Source organism: Sus scrofa, chromosome 4 (assembly GCF_054392235.1).
Source record: "Sus scrofa isolate SSC_HxYL_T2T_F1_AM1 chromosome 4, Sscrofa_HxYL_maternal_Yorkshire_Landrace_v2.0, whole genome shotgun sequence".
NCBI lineage: Eukaryota > Metazoa > Chordata > Mammalia > Artiodactyla > Suidae > Sus > Sus scrofa.
The window spans coordinates 123,218,134-123,232,980 of NC_139386.1; positions in this window are offsets into that span (position 1 = coordinate 123,218,134).

The following is a 14,847-nucleotide window of genomic DNA, read 5'->3' on the forward strand; positions in this document are numbered from 1 at the left end:
TTCTGATCAAGGCATTTGTATACATAGCTATTCTTTTTATGAAAATGAGGTCATGCTGTATATACTATTTTCTAATTTGAGTTTTTAAATTTAACGTTATGGGGAGTTCCTGTCGTGGCTCAGTGAATCTGACTAGGAATCATGAGGCTGCAGGTTCAATCCCTGGCCTTACTCAGTGGGTTAAGGATCCGGTGTTGTTGTGAGCTGTGGTGTAGGTCACAGACATGGCTCAGATCCTGTGTTGCTGTGGCTCTGGCGTAGGCCGGTGGCTACAGCTCTGATTCGACCCCTAGCCTGGGAACCTCCACATGCCACGGGAGTGGCCCAAGAAATGGCAGAAAGACAAAAAATTTAAAAAATTAAAAAATTAAAAAAATAAATTTAACCTTATGAGTCAGTAAACAATTCCACATTATCATACTTTTAAATGGTTGCACAGTACCGCATTTGCACTTATTCTGCATGTCTAAATATTAAACATCTGCTCTATACCAAGTATGGTGCTAAGTGCTGGGTACACGGTGCCCATCCTCGTGGTCCCTGCCTTCACTGGGCTTTCAGTTTATGGGGGGGACAGATGTTTAATAATCATAAACGTGAAAACATAACTTCTAACTAAGTAGGGAAAACCAGGGTGCTATGAGAGCATCTCATCGCGGTTACTGATGCTGTCTGGGGAGGTCAGGAGAAGATGTACCATAATTTAATCAATTCCCTATTGATGACATTTACAAAATTTTAAATGAAGAATGACATGATCAGTAAAAATTTCCCCTCACCTAGAAAAGGAGAAAACAAGAAGAACAAGAGTCTTCAAATGAGTATGTAGCATGTTCCCCTGAGAGTCCAACATCACTGACTCAGACACTCCATCTAGCTCTTCTATCTCAAATCCCTGCCATTACCACCTTCTCTTTTGTCTCCTCCTTTAAGAATTCAGCAGTGGATTTGCTTTCCATTGTGTGTTGGATGTTAAGATCAGAGGATCCCCCTGGAAGGGACAGGGGGCCAGGAGCTCAGTGCTAGCTGCCGTCCACAGGGCTCTACACATCATTGGTGGGTGGTGGGTAAAACAAGGCCTTAGTCAAATTCCTAAAGGTTGGGAGTTCCCATCTTGGCGCAGTGGTTAACGAATCCGACTAGGAACCATGAGGTTGCGGGTTCGTTTCCTGCCTTGCTCAGTGGGTTAAGGATCCGGCGTTGCTGTGAGTTGTGGTGTAGGTCGCAGATGCATCTCAGATCCCACGTTGCTGTGGCTCTGGCGTAGCCCGGTAGCTACAGTTCCGATTAGACCCCTAGCCTGGGAACCTCCATATGCCGCTGGAGCGGCTCAAGAAAAGGCAAAAAGAGGGAAAAAAAAAAAAATTCCTAAAGGTTGGAATTAAAGGGGAGAAGCCAACCACTCTCTTGGAGTTCCCACTGTGGCACAATGGGATCGGTGGCCTCTTGGGAGCACTGGGATGCAGGTCAGTTCCCCACCTGGCAAAATGGGTTAAGGATCCTGTGCTGCTGTAGCCACAGCTCATATCTGATCCCTGGTCTGGAAACTCCATATGCCACAGGAGCCCAAAAAAAGGGGGAGTGGGAGAAGCCAGAAAATTCAGGTCCTTCACTAATGTATCTGGAGGTTGGAGTGTACTCTATGTCCTCAGGGGAAAAGCCAAAGTTATTGGCCCAAAATTATTGTTGGGAAATAAAAATCAAGGTTCCAGAGTTCCTGTGTGGCGCAGCAGAACGAATCCAACTAGGAAGCATGAGGTTGCAGGTTCGATCCCTGGCCTCGCTCAGTGGGTTAAGGAACCAGCATTGCTGTGAGCTGTGGTGTAGGTCAGCAGCTGTAGCTCCAATTAGACCCCTAGCCATGGAACCTCTGTATGCCCTGGGTGCAGCCCTAAAAAGCAAAAAAAAAAAGAAAAAGAAAAAGAACGAAAGAAAATCAAGGTTCCATTCATTATGTAGAGCATTCTTCTGATTTTGAAAAGGAAGCACAATAGGGAAGGAAGTTTGAAGGACAGAAGCCAGATTGGTACTAATTTCCATTTTAGAGATCAAAATGTACCAAATCTTGAAATATTCCAAGAACTGGTTATTCTGGTTATGTAGGAAGAAGCACAGCACCCACAGGCTAGTTGGGCATTTCCTATAGCTTCCCAGTCCAGGTGGGACCCAAAGATCATTTGATGGATTTCTTTGCTGACTTCTTTTTTGTGGGGGGGCCACGCCGGTGGCATATGGTGTAGGGGTCGAATTGGAGCTGCAGTTACTGGCCTCCACCACAGCCTCAGCAGTACCAGATCAGAGCCATGTCTGCGACCTACACCACAGCTCATGGCAACTCTGGGTCCTTTAACCCACTGAGCAGGGCCAGGGATCAATCCCCCTCCTCCTGGATACTAGTTGGGTTCATTTCCACTGAGCCACAGTGGTAACTCCTTTGCTGACTTCTAAGTAAATCATAGTTTGAGAAAGTTGATGGATTTCACTTTACACTGCACAAACCTTTCCTTGAAGTCTTCAGCCTTATTTAACATTCCCCCTGAAACTGATAAATTAGTTCATTCTGCACATATTTATTATTGAGTATGTATTCAGTTCCAGGCCCTGGGATAGACATTGTGGATAAAGATGACAAGGATAGGAGTTACCATCATGGCTCAGTGGTTAATGAATCTGACTGACATCCATGAGGATGCAGATTCAATCCCTGGCCTTGCTCATTGGATCTGGCATTGCCGTGAGCTGTGGTGTAGGTCACGGATGTGGCTCGGATCTGGCATTGCTGTGGTATAGGCTGGCAGCTCCAGCTCCAGTTGGACCCCTTGCTTGGGAACTTCCATATGCCATGGGTGCGGCCCTTAAAAAAGCAAAAAAAAAAAAAAAAATTGAAGAGGATAGACGAACAGCCAGTTTAATGGAATAACTTGGCTTAAATACAACAAATCTGGGAAAGTGGGAGAGACTATACTCCACAGTATTAATCCTACTGACCCTATTTAGGTACAAAAAGGGAGGAGGGAAACCCATGGTACTGAGTGTTTACTCTGCAGCAGGACCATGTTCAACACTCTCTGTGTCTCAGTCATCATAATACTTCACGGTAAGTATCTCAGGACTAGGTTTGGCCGTACCTAAGAGGCAGCCAAATGATGGCCTAAACCAGAAAATCTCTTTCTCTTGCAAGTGTAATTAGCTGATATGGTGGCTCTGCCCCATTAAGTCCTTAGAGACCCAGGCTCCTTCCAGCTGTTAGGCCACTCCTTTGGTGTCACATCTGTAGTCAGCTGTCTAGAACAGTACTTCAGCCATCACATCCACATTCCACACTGCAGGATGGAGGGAAAGGGGGAAAGGTATCTCTTATGGAAGATTCCTGGAAGCTGCTCTGGACACTACCCATTGCATCCCACTATTACTCACACAGCCACACTTAGGTGCAAGGGAGTCTGGGAAATGAGAGGCCCTGTACATAACTAAATATTTGGAGAAAAAAAAAAAAAAAAACAGCAGGGAGGTGCAATGGAAACGAATCCAACTAGTATTCATGAGAATGCTGGTTCAATCCCTGGATTCACTAAGTGGGTTAAGGATCTGGCATTGCTGTGGAGACAGAGTTTTGGGTGAAGGAGATAAAGATAGTTTTTCTTGCTTTGCCAGGCAAAAGAAGCTGCTTTAGGCTAATGCCTTAAAGACTGCTTTCCTTGGGAGAGATTAGGCTGTGGTTTATAGTTTTTTGAGTGGAAAATAGGGCCACAGATAAGGATCAGGGTAGAGGCAAGCTTGTGTTGCTTCTCAGAACTGGTGTTTAGTGGCTCCAGGACTAGTTCTGGTGGTCCTCTGTCTTTCTGGATGAAGAATGCTTCCTCAAGTAGTTAACACTTGGGGAGTTCCCACTGGGGCTCAGTGGAAACAAATCCGACTAGTATCCATGAGGATGCAGGTTCAATCTCTGGCCTCACTTAGTGGGTTGGGGATCCAGTGTTGCCATGAGTTGTGGTGTAGGTCGTATACCGCATTGCTGTGGCTGTGGTGTAGGCCGCAGCTGCATCTCCAGTTCAACCCCTAGCCTGGGAACCTCCATATGCCGCAGTTGTGGCCCTAAAAAAAAAAAAAGTTGTTAACATCTTCCATTTGTTGGGGGTTTTAGCTCTCCAGAAGGGCACAAAGATATTGTTACCTATATTCCTTGAAGGCTGTCCCAAGGCTGCACTGTTGTCTCTTAACTGCACCTCCCGGGTCTCTGCATCCCCTCCCTTCCCTGATTAGCATCTGTTTGAACCTGGCCTCTGGAACTAACTCATGGAAGGTCATGGAGACTGAAGCTTATTCCCTAAAAACAAGAAACAGAGGACAGAAAGGCTTGTATGTCCAGGAGCCGCATAGTGTCCTGCTTGGTTATACAGGTCAAATAGGAAACTCAAGCAAAGCTTTATTGGGGCCCCTGCTGCAGCAGGGGGAATGAAAATAAGCAACAGACTCCCTGGCTTGCTCACTCACTGGGGGCGGGGAAAGCTGGTTCTTTATATGGGGTTTTTGTGGCCCAGGAGTTGGGGTCAAAGGGGTGGCTTAGGTGGTTTGCCCACCCTCTTGGTGGTGGTGTGTGCAGGGGGCATGTGTAGTACCCTGCTTTTGCTCTGGGCTTTATCAGAAGTAGCAGTTGGCTTTTTAGGTTTTTTGTATCTTGCTGTCTATAGTTTGCCCCAGCTGGGCATGCACATAGATATTTTTAGTCTCCTGTATTTTCTTTGTATTTTGTTACCTCAGGAGGTGTTTGTCCAGGTGCAAGCACTGTAGCCACTGCAGCAAAAGATCCCAGGTCCCAGCCTACTTCATAAACTCTACTTGCCACTGCATGAACAAGCCTCCTGAACGTCGCTTCCTGCTTGGCCTTACTTGAGTTCAGTTAGAATTGAGTGGGCAGTCATGAACTTGCAGTCTGGTTTCCTTCCCCACTGCTCCCCTGTCATCATAGTGTGCTTGGCAAAAAGTTTGGCCATATCTCTATCTCAACTGTCTCCTAAATAGCTCTTTCCAGATCCACCTCTCCTCAGCTCATTTTCACTCTGTCGCAACTCAAGGTCACCACGTGTGACAGTGACATCTTGAGGCAGAACAATAGCTCAGGTAGCTAGTGTAGGAACATGGGCTTAGAGATATTCCCTGATTAATGTCCATGGTTTAAGAGTTGTAAAAGCTAAACAGGACAAACAGGTCTTGCTTGCTGGAAGATTAATATGGAAAGCACATTTGTTTTATGTCAAGGTGGGAATTAACCCCTGACCTATCCATTTGACTGTTAGCAAAAGAATGTAAAGAGTGGTGATTCCAAGTCCAGGGCAAAGAAGAGCAAAGGAAACCATAAAATTTACAGGGCATATCCACCCCTAAAACCCTGAATGGACAAGGACTGATATAGGTAAACTGGGCAAGGGCAATGGGAAGAACTGGTATCTGGATCCCACGTTGGTACTCCTGTCTTTAAGAAATAAAAACCTCCATAGAACAATAAAAAGGGGGACTCTTCTCCCCCCTCCCAGTGTCTGTGCTGGGAGCTAATTGCTTTCCTGTAATAAAGACTTTTGCTTGCTTGCTGTCTGTGTGTTCAAGAAGTTCCTTCTTTGGCTCCGTGAACAAGAACCCGGATTCCGGTAACATCTTTCCAGTAACAATCTCATCAGACAGACCAGGTCACCTCTGAACTATTTAGGCCAAACCTGAGACGATTCATGTGACAATTTTTATCCCATCAAAATAACCACAATTTTTATGTGACAAAGGCAGTACCGTTTAGGTGAACACTGAAGGTAACACGAATCCTTGATTTTCGCAAGCTCAGAATTAGATAGATATAAATTCATTGTCAGGCAGTCCCAGTGCTGTGCAGTAGGGCCCTTTAATGCCAAGCGAATTCATATGTGAGTCAGAGCCCTGTGAGGGAACTCGGCCGGCTTGTTAAAACTGAGCAGAAGAATTTGGAAACAGTCCAGAGGCGAGCCACAAAAACAACCGAAGCTGACAAGAATAATTGCAGTTCTCCCTTAAGGGGCTGTCTATATCCGGCTTTTACTGAGTACTTTGTGGAATGTTGCAATGCAAAGCACGGGGAACAGCTGTCCTGGGTCTTACCAAGAGACAGGGGAGAAGAAACGAGAACAGGTGGGAGATCAAGAATTCAGATTAGACACGGGGAAAGTCAGGATAGTTAAAGATGGGTTCACACTCATCTCAGCTGGGGAGGGGACAGCCTCCTCCCACAGGCAGGCGCTGTGCTCCCTCACCCCCGCATTCTCCAAGGAGACATCAGAGTGAGTTAAAATCGCTACAAACGATTTAACTTGAAGTTGGCTGCAAGAAACCTCTAAATATGTGGTCCATAGTTCAAAAGATAGGGTAAGAAGAAAAGTAAAAAAAGTTATAAAGTCTGCACAGAAGTTGCAACCATGCAATCTTCTGAAAAAACCTGGCAATTTAATTTTCTGGGAAAATGCAGCCAGAGTTTAGACTGCAGTAACCAAGGCAGGTTAGCTAAGTTGATGCGAGTGTAATTAAGTGATTGGAAGCTGCGGGCATGATTGCATGCTCCGTAAATCGGAGCATGACTAACGATTTGAAACATCAGATATTCAAATGTGACAGAGGAGTCAACAGGCTAAGCCATCACGCTAACAACTTGGCAGACCAAGGACTTCATAAATTGCACCAGAACCTGGCCTTGGTCCCATTGTGTTTCTGGCACAAGATTAAAAGGGTTGGTTCAAATGTTGCTTGGACAGAGCAGTGTAATTTTTAAAAATCACCATTCTCTTTTTCTGCACTAGTTTCCCAAAGAAGTTTGTGAATATTAAAAATATTGATATATAAATGCAATGCATTCCAATTTCCATGAAATGGTGTTATGTCCATAAGATGTTTCTTGTCAGTTCCTCATATTTTCTGAATACAATAAAAATTCTCACTGCTATCATTACTAGACTGAAAGGTTGGCATAGTATCTGTGGATGTATGAAAAAAAACCATTTTGGTCGCTGCCTTTTGAAAAGATGTATGGTCAGGTCACTCGAGATGCCTGTTCTCTTGTCCTCGGTCCCTCCCCTGCTCAGCCAGGGCCCGCTTCACCTACATCCTGCTCAACAACTGACCTTCCTCTGTCCTTGCCCAAGCCCCCGCTTGGTGCTGTTCTTATCCAAGGGGCAGTGAGGGCCATGCCCCTTACTGGTATCCCTGGTAACTAACGAGCCAACCTGCCCTCAATTGCCCCTATAACTGGGGCTCTGCCCACACCTGTGGAGCAAGGTTTGCTGCCATGTCCTCCCCACGGTGGGGTGTTAAACCACCTCTGTCTCTGCTGCTGACTCCAGGCTCTTTGTGCTTCTTTTTTTTAGAGCCATGCCTGTCACATATGGAAGTTCCTGGGCTAGGGGTCGAATGGAGATGTAGCTGCCGCCTTACCCCACAGCTCATGGCAGCACCAGATCCTTAACCCATTGGAAGAGGCCAGGGATTGAACCTGTGTCCTCATGGATACTAGTCAGATTCGTTACCACTGCGCCACAATGGGAACTTCTCTGTTCTCTTTTGTTTGTTTGTTTGTTTGTCTTTTTGCCTTTTCTAGGGCTGCTCCTGCGGCATATGGAGGTTCCCAGGCTAGGGGTCGAATCGGAGCTGTAGCCGCCGGCCTACGCCACAGCCACAGCAACGCGGGATCCAAACCTCGTCTGTGACCTACACCACAGCTGACAGCAACACTGGATCCTTAACCCACTGAGCAAGGCCAGGGATCAAACCCGAAAACTCATGGTTCCTAGTCAGATTCATTAACCACTGAGCCACGACGGGAACTCCTCTCTGTTCTCTCTTAAAGCTGGGCAACTACAGGCCTTGCAGGCCTGTGTGGTGCAGCCCAACAAATGTATATATATACACTACATCCTCAAAAGTTGGATCGGTAGTCTAGATATTCACACAGAATTATCCAGTGAAAGAGTTTAAAATTTGGTGTAACTTTAATTCCTGTGGAAGTAAAAAGTAGGGCATAAAAATAGGAGTCCACATTGTGGCTCAGTGGGTGAAGAACCCAACTAGTGTCCGTTAGGATGCAGGTTCAATCCCTGGCCTTGCTCAGTGGGTTAAGGATCCAGCATTGCTGCAAACTTTGGTATAGGTTGCAGATTCGGCTTGGATCCTGCGTTGCTGTGGCCATAGTGTAGGCTGGCAGCAGCAGTTCCAATGCTACTTCTAGCCCAGAAACTTCCATATACCACAGGTGTGGCTGTAAAAATTATATATATAATAATAAGTGCATAAAAATAATAGCAGAAGGAGCATATCTTTTCAATTTGTTATGTGTCCCAAAATACCTCATTTAACATATAGCAAGCTTGTGCAATTTTGGGGTCAGTATTTGGTGATTATAGGAGGGGTATTGTTTTTTCTTTTGTTTGTTTTTTTTCTTTTGAAGCAAGACTATAATGGTTTTATTCTGTGTTCATCTGATTTTAGCTTTAAATTGCTCAAATAAGCTGGCATAATATTGTTTACTACTGCTCAAGTTTTATATTTCTTGTGAGAACTATCTTTACACGATGGGAAAAGCTGCGGCAACTACTTCATTCATGCAAGAATAAAGTGAGTGTTTCGTTTACTTGCATTTTTCTGGCTAAATGACATATTGGTTACTTAGACTCACAGCATACTTTTTACAAACGAAGGTTTTAAAATCACTTCCATGGCTTTCTAATTTTTGGCCCATTCCCAGGAGGCTATAGAATAAACAGTTTTCATATAATACTTTCTTTTGTCTCCACCAAGGATTGGCTTAGGGAAATGATGTGTGTGTTAGTGTGTGTGTGTGTGTGTGTGTGTTTGTGTGTGTGTGATCTATCCAAAATGACAACCAGCACAAAAACTCTACGTCAGAAGTACATTCTAAGTACACTGCTGGGTAAATACACTAACTTTTTGTTATAAAACATTTGATAATGGGGAGGGGGGGAGGGAATGATTAGCGTTAGTCCAAGACTGCCACTGTGGGGTAATGTGGCAGAAGTCACATGAGACTGGCTGGAAACTGAGAGCTCAAGTTCCAGGGAAAAGGAATTTGGTGTCTAATTGTACTTCCTACCATCTCCTGAGGAAATAGCTCTGTTTTGTCAGACAAATTGGAACAAGCGAGTATGTAGCTATAATTTTCTAATACAAGTATCAAAATGTAGAGAAGAGGAACTCCCTAATATTTGGCAAGTGTGTGATCTGTTTTTTAGGACCTTGGGTACACACACACACGCACGCACACACACACACACACACCTACCCACCCTTTTTTTACTGGAACATTTTCACATTGAAGAATATCAGTGTTCCAGAAAGTTCTACAGCTAAATAAATCTGTTTTTAAAGAGTTCTTAGGTTTTTCAAATATTTGAAGTGCAATTATAGCCTTCAAATTCTGTCTTTGAAAGAATTTTTTTTTCTTTTTTAGGGCCACACCTGTGGCATATGGAAGTTCCCAGGCTAGGGCTCCAATTGGAGTTACAGCTGCCTGCCTACACCACAGCCACAGCAACACGGGATCCGAGTAGCATCTGTGGCCTACACCACAGTTCATGGCAACACTGGATCCTTAACCTACTGAGTAAAGCCAGGGATTGAACCCGCAACCTCATGGATACTAGTCAGATTTGTTTCTCCTGCACCACAACAGAACTCCAAGATAGAATTCTTAATGTTGAAAAATTATTGATCTGATAAATGACAGCAAGTCTCATATACTTATGTACCTTGCTTCTCTAGAGTAATAATGTTTCTGCTTCAAAGCCTTGAATTCTGACATATTACTCACAGTTTACTTGTTTTATTAAAGGACTCTAGAGAGTCATAGAAAGAGCATTACAGATCAAAATCCCAAGATAATATCTTATTTTCCATTTTTCCCTGTGTTCCATTATTTTCTCTTATTCTTATTTGAATGAATGAGTCACTCACAAAACAGATGCTTTTATGCTTGATATGATTACTTACAGTACTATATAGTCTTGTCACAATTTGTAGGAAGAAGTTTGACTAAATGACCATAAGTCCAATTGTTTTATTTTACTTTGTGAAAGGAAATGCTCCAGGTTTCATAACATCAATATTTTTTTTATGGCCGCACCCAGGCTAGGGATTGAATCTGAGGTCAGGTGGCAGCTGTGGCAGCACTGGACCCTAAAACCCACTGTGCCCTGCCTGAGGATCGAACCTGTACCTCTGCAGGGACCTGAGCTGCTGCAGTTGGATTCTTAACTCAGTGCGCCACAGTGGGAACTCCCATAAAATCAATTTACAAAAATCAAGGTAATAATCACTTCCTCTTAATGTTTTGTTTAAAAATATTACAGGAGTTCCCATTGTGGCGCAGTGGTTAACGAATCCGACTAGGAACCATGAGGTTGTGAGTTCCATCCCTGGCCTTGCTCAGTGGATTAAGGATCTGGCATTGCCGTGAGCTGTGGTGTAGGTTACAGACGTAGCTTGGATGCCGCGTTGCTGTGGCACACACACACACACACACACACACACACACACACACACACACAAATATTACAGGAGTTCCGTTGTGGCGCAGTGGAAATGAATCTGACTAGGAACTATGAGGTCGCAGTTTCAATTCATGCCCTGGATCATGGGTTAAAGATCTGGAGTTGCCGTGAGCTGTGGTGTAGGTTACAGATGTGGCTTGGATCCCGTGTTGCTGTGGCTGTGGCATAGGCCAGCAGCTGTGGCTCTGATTCGACCCCTAGCCTGGGAACCTCCATATGCTGAGAGTGCAGCCCTAAAAAGCAAAAAAAAAAAAAAAAAAAAAAAAAAAAATTACAATCATTCTTTAAATTTCTGCCTATTAACACAGATTATGATGGAATAGTGAAAAGAAAATGGACTATGTAACTTGAACTATTCCCAGTCCACTCTTATTTTTTTTTAATTTTTAATTTTTTTATCTTTTCTTTTTTTTAGGGCCACACCCACAACATGGAGGTTCCTAAGCCAGTAATTGATTCAGAGCTGTAGCCACTGACCTATGCCACAGCCACAGCAATGCTAGATCGAAGCTACGCCTGGGACCTACACCACAGATCACAGCAATGCTGGATCCTTAACCCACTGAGCAAGGGATTGAACCCACACCTTCATGGATACTAGTCGGGTTTGTTTTCACTGGGCCATGATGGAAACTCCAGTCCTCTGTTTTTTTAGGTTTTTTGTTTGTTTGTTTGTTTTCCTATTTTGGCCAGACCTGAGGCATATGGAAATTTCCTGGCCAGAGACTGAATCCAAGCTGCAGCTGCGACCTATGCCACAGCTGTGGCAGCGCCAAATCCTTAACCCACTGCACAAGGCTGGGAATCAAACCCACGCCACCTCAGAGACAATGGCAGGTTCTTAAGCTGCTGCACCACAGTGGGAACTCCAGTCCCCTGTTACTCTTATCTCTATTCCCCAACCTTCATTCACTGCCTCTCTATAGACAAATGAAGCAATGCTTTAAAAAAATTGCTTTGATATTATTGGCGTCTACTTAGAATTTTGCCTAACTTCCATAAATTTTTTAAAGGAAGCAAAAGAGTCAAGGTGTGGGGGCCAGATCCATTTGTGTTGAGCTCAGCTCTTTTCCAACTGTGTGTCTTTGACAAATCCCTTACTCTCTCTCAACTGGGTTTCTTCGTGCACCTACTGTGATGGCTAACTTAAGTGTCAGCTTGCCAGGCTGCAGGATGCCCAGACATTTGTCAGATAGTATTCTCAGTGTGGCTGTGGGGGTGTTTCTGGCTGATAGGAAGGGAAGATCTGAATCCGTAGACAGAGTAAAGCAGATTGGCCTCCCTAGTGTGGACGGGACTCATCTAATCAAAAGCTGATCTGAATAAAACAAAACATCTGCAGCCTTTTCTTTCCTGTAACATGGTATCATGAACGTTTCTTTCTGCTTTCTCTTTCTATGATTTTGACTACTTTGGACATTTCATGTGAGTGGAATCATATAGAATTTGTCTTTGTGCCTTTTTTTTTGGTTTCATTTAGCATACTCTTCTTAAGTTTCATCCATGTTGTAGCATGTGACTTTCCGTTGTTGGAATATACCACCATTTCTTTAAAAAATGTTTTTTCTCTTTTATTGGCTGTGCCCATGGTATGTGGAAGTTCCCTGGCCAGCAACTGAATCTGCACAACAGCAGCAACCTGAGCTGCTGCAGTGACAATGACAGATCCTTAGCCCCCTGCGCCACAAGGGAACTCCCACAATTTCTTTATCCAGTCATCTGTCAGTGGATAGTTGAGCCGCTTTTACTTCTTGGATATTGTGCCTAATGCTGTGAAGAACATGGGGTGGTTCAAATGTCTAGTCGAGATCGTGCTTTGAGTTCTTTTGGATGAAGTTATATTTTTAATATGCTGTTATCTCCTCTCTTACCTGGCCATCCCACTTGGCCCTCTTGGAGGTTTATTTTCTTTTTCTAAACACATATTGCAGGTGAGTGCCATCAGGGCCATGGATCCCGTGAGGGACCTCGGGATGTAACTCTGGGCACTAAGCAGCAGGAAGCACACAGTGACAGAGGAGAGGGTAAAGCAGTGTCGGCAACATTGGAGAATGAGATAACTTTGTGCAAAGAGTGACCCCATTTAAGGTGAGCTCCCTTATCTCCCCTCCACGGTAAAGCTGTCTTCTCCTTAATTCTACCTCAGCCTCAGAAGAAAACCCTCTCCGCCTTAGGAAAGCCTCTTATGCTCATACGGAGCCCACATCCATACCCCCCTTCCCCTGTCTTGGCTCTGCTGTTGGAGGGTGGGAATAATAACAAAGCCTCACTGAATACTTACTGTGCTCAGGGACTGTCCTACCTCTTCCATTTATTAACTCATTTCATCCTCACAAAAGCCCATGAGAAGCTCTCATTTTTATCTACATTTTACCAATAAAGAACAGAGACACAGGAGTTCCCTGGTGGCTCAGTGGATTAAGGACCTGACATTATCCCTGCAGTGGCTTTGGTTACCACTGGGATGCAGTCTTTTTTTTTTTTTTTTTCTTTTTAGGGCTAAACCTATGGCATATGGAAGTTCCCAGGCTAGGGGGTGAATCAGGGCTACAGCTGCTGGCTTGTGCCATAGCCACAGCAACACCACATCTGTAACCTACACCACAGTTCACAACGATGCCAGATCCTTAACCCACTGAGTGAGGCCAGGGATTAAACCCACATCCTCATGGATGCTAGTTGGATTCTTAACCCACTGAGCCACAAAGGGAACTCCTGTGATACAGTTTTGTTTTTTGTTTGTTTGTTTGTTTTGTTTTGTCTTTTTGCCTTTTCTAGGGCTGCTCCCGAGGCATATGGAGGTTCCCAGGCTAGGGATCCAATCGGAGCTGTAGCCGCCAGCCTACACCAGAGCCAAGGCAACTCGGGATACAAACCGTGTCTGCAACCTACACCACAGCTCACAGCAACACTGGATCCTTAACTCACTGAGCAAGGCCAGGGATCGAACCTGCAACCTCATGGTTCCTAGTCAGATTCATTAACCACTGTGCCACTACGGGAACTCCTGTGATACAGCTTTGATCCCTGGCCCAGGAACTTCCATGTGCTGTGAGCTTGGCCATTTAAAAAAAAAAAAAAAAAAAAAAGAATTTAGGCATAGGAAGTTTAAGTTACTTGTCTGAGATACACAATGGGAGCTGATGTATTTAAGAATATGGAGATTTCATCACAAAGTTAAAAAAATAAAGAATATGGAGATTTCGTGATAGGTACACAGAAAATTAAGCAAGTAAAAAAAATAACACTTCAGAAAATACCCAAGAAAAGGAAAGTAATCATTTCCACTATTTGGTTCATCTATGAATGATATTTACAAATAATAATACTACTGATTTAAGAAAAATTGTGATATAATCTCTATATATTGGGAAGACAGGAGGAGGAGAAATATAGGATAATGAGTGGGTGGTTTAAGACTGCAGAATTCTCATCTTCCAGAGTAACAGTAGGTGATTCTGAAGTTAGTAGGTGAAGAAATAGCGTATTTTTGAAATATGCATATTTTTGAAAATGTAACAAGAAATTTTTAAAATAGCTGTGTCATGGGAGTGCCGAGAATGGCTCAGTGGTAACACCCAACTAGTAACTGTGAGGACGCAGGTTTGATCCCTGGTCTCACTCAATGAGTTAGGGATCCGGCGTTATTGAGAGCTGCAGTGTAGGTCACAGATGCAGCTTAGATCCCGAGTGGCCGTGGCTGTGGCACAGGCCAGCAGCTGTAGCTCTGATTCGACCCCTAGCCTGGGAACCTGTATATGCCATGGGTGCAGCCCTAAAAAGCCAAAAAAAAAAGTGTGTCAATTTCTCTAATGCAAAGAACAATTCTCCCTAACAATTTTTTTTTTTCCCCCTTTGGCTTTTTAGGGCTGCATCCTTGGCTAGGGTCAAATCGAAGCTGCACCTGACAGCCTACTCCACAACCACAGCAACTCGGGATTTGAGTCTCATTTGCAGCCTACACCACAGCTCAGAGCAATCTTAACCAGATCCTTAACCCACTGAGTGAGGCCAAGGATTGAACACACGTCCTCATGGATAATAGTCGGGTTCATTAACCATTGAGCCATGATGGGAACTCCCCCACCCCAGCAAGTTTAAGGAAGGGCTATTAGTGCACAACACAGCTCCTGGAGTCATATCTCATGGCCTATGTAGGGGGCTGCTGAGGGTGGCCCAGGACCTGCTGCATCCACAAGGTCAGGAAACTTGCTGCCAAAACTAACCCCTGAATATACTATCTCTGTGGTTCCCACAGCAGCAAAAATGGACT